This window comes from Alosa sapidissima, chromosome 20 (assembly GCF_018492685.1).
Source record: "Alosa sapidissima isolate fAloSap1 chromosome 20, fAloSap1.pri, whole genome shotgun sequence".
Classification (NCBI taxonomy): domain Eukaryota; kingdom Metazoa; phylum Chordata; class Actinopteri; order Clupeiformes; family Clupeidae; genus Alosa; species Alosa sapidissima.
Window position 1 is genome coordinate 17,913,999 of NC_055976.1, and position 2,500 is coordinate 17,916,498.

At 43.3% G+C, this 2,500-nt stretch overlaps 2 protein-coding genes across 2 annotated transcripts in view; both read right to left on the reverse strand.

The window, feature by feature from the left end:
- The window catches only part of fam189a1 (family with sequence similarity 189 member A1), a 396,028-nt gene that overhangs the window by 377,229 nt on the left and 16,299 nt on the right, over positions 1 to 2,500 (reverse strand). The window lies entirely within an intron of this gene.
- Positions 1 to 2,500, reverse strand: part of tjp1a (tight junction protein 1a) — a 210,931-nt gene that overhangs the window by 188,317 nt on the left and 20,114 nt on the right.

Below are 2,500 nucleotides of genomic sequence, written 5' to 3' on the forward strand. Positions count from 1 at the left end.
AAAGAGCGAGAGAGAAAGAGCGAGAGAGAAAGAGAGAGAGAGCGGTAGGGGGGGTGTTCTGTTGGACTGGGCAGATCTACGTGGGCATACGGTGCTACCGGGCTCCAGTCAAGGTCAGACGCAAAGCAACACACTAAGCCGAAGCCACCGGCAGAGGAAACCTGACCCAGCACTGCACAACACACACACACACACACACACACACACACACACACACACACACACCCTACTGATGCTAGAAGCTGAAAGGGTGAGAGGGAGTGAGGTAAAGAGAGATGAAGATAAAAAATGGTGCTCTTTATTTAACCTAGAGATAATGGTGTCTGTGTGTGTGTGTGTGTATCCGTGTGTGTGTGTGTGTGTGTGTGTATCCGTGTGTGTGTGTGTGCTTTTATTGGATGATGAGTGTGTTTAACCTTGAAATAATAGTGTCTGGCCCACACCATTAAAAGGCCAGCACCTGGGAGACTCTGCAGACAGATCCCTGAGCACGGGAACGTAACCTTCTTGAGGGAGTCAACAAAACAAATCACCACAAACATAACACCAAATAAACTGCCCTTCTCTGATGCTCTAATCAGAACCATACAAAACTTAGTGACTTTGGGCTCTGTCTTGCACGCCAGCGCAATTGACTTTGTATACTCCCGCTTTTGTCTTTCCTATTTTGCAGTCAGCGCATATTGTAATTTTCCCTCCACAGGTACATGTGTGCCCACGGGGGCGTTTCAGCGAAAAGAGGGGGCGTGTAGCCTATATAGTACATCTACATGCATATATTTACAACAACAACGCCTAATTACGACCTACTAATTTGGACAACTTTATACAGCCTTATAAAGGTTTAAGTTACCTTTAGTTTTGTTCCAATTTACCGTTGTGTATGGCTTTAAACATCGTGTGCGTTTTAACATCAGCCTATAAGCATTATTCCAGCTGCGCTAAGGTTTTGACAAGCACCACAATTTTGCCTACCTTGTTGTAGCCCATCTGAAATAACTCTAAGCTTTGCTATGTTCCCTCCATCCTTTCGTTGTTTTCAAAAAACGTTTTCTATCCATGATGGCCTTGAAGTCTTGAGTTTGTGAATTCGCTTAAGTAAGCTTATTATGTGCTGTTAACCAGCAACCATAGACAGTAAAAGAAAGCAGCAAGTAGCCTTGGCTACAATTTCTGTAGTTGCTGCGTCCATTCATTGTTATTCTCTCTCCTGCTCAAACAAAAGTTGTGCGTACATGAAGTTGATGAAAATGTGTTTACAAACTCTACTTTACATAAAATATTGTAAATAGCCTACTGGCATGCAGTTAATGGGATACTGTGCAGAGTTGGAAAGTTAGGTCAACTTGGAAACTGTTTCTCGTTGTTGAGTTGCCTGTTGGTAAGGTACAGCCGTAGCTTACACCTGCAGGAGCGCTTGCTTGGGCGCCTGTGTTGCGCAATGCACTTTGCTCCTCTCATCTATACGACGCAGTTCCCATTTCTCCAAACCATACATAATTACAAGGACAAATATTGCTACACGAGGGAAATCAGTGTAGTGTCCGATGTGAAAAAATAGGTATACATCTAGCGTACACATTTCCACGAATTACGGATGTGTTGATGACATAAATTAAGAAATATTAGAGGACTTAGGAGATGTGATGTTGAACTGCATGCCGATGCCATTGAACCCAAGTGCCCCAGCAGCAGCACGGGAGAGGAGAGCTTATCTGACAGATCTGCACTGTCTATAGTGAGGTAATGTTAGATTACATTGCAAAAATATCACCATGCATTCATAACCTCATGATTCAGAGAGAGTGATTCCAAAACATCGGAAAGTATGTCTTTGTCACATTTCTGTATTACATTTTGTCAAGAAAAATCAATAGCAAACTGTTCCCAACTGACTATAGCACTGTGAACTGTGAACTGTGAACCGTTTCTGGCTGCGCCTGGCAAATCCGCCATCATAATAGCAATCCGTTATGGAACAAGCGTGCCTGTTGTTAAAGGGAATGTGAAATGATGCTCTGATTGGTTTATTGCACGTTACGCCCAAACCACACCCATTGAGTAATGTAGCTACTACAGACCACCCCATTTTAGATTTGCGTCGGGTGCAACAGTCATGATCCCGCCAGTAAAATAGAAACAGCGCCCTAGATCCGACCACAAAGCGATTTGCGCAAAGTCAATTGTGCTAGAGTGCAAGATAGAGCCCTTTGTGCCATACAGGTAACAAACAAACAAACAAACTTCCTCTTTGAACAGTTTTTTCTCCGCGCTTTTGTAATGAACTAACTGGTGCGTCAACGGGAGAGGACTAATTGTAGAGAGAGGAGTTTTACCGGAGCAACACAGATGTATAAAATTCAGATTTTATTTTAAAGTGCCAACATAAGGGACTAACGTTTCAACGTTGGTAAGAATTCCTCTTCGGTCTGTCTGCTGCTGTTTACGAGACTCCAAGTGGAATAGTCCCTGAGGACGGTCCCAAGACGTTTTTATTAAG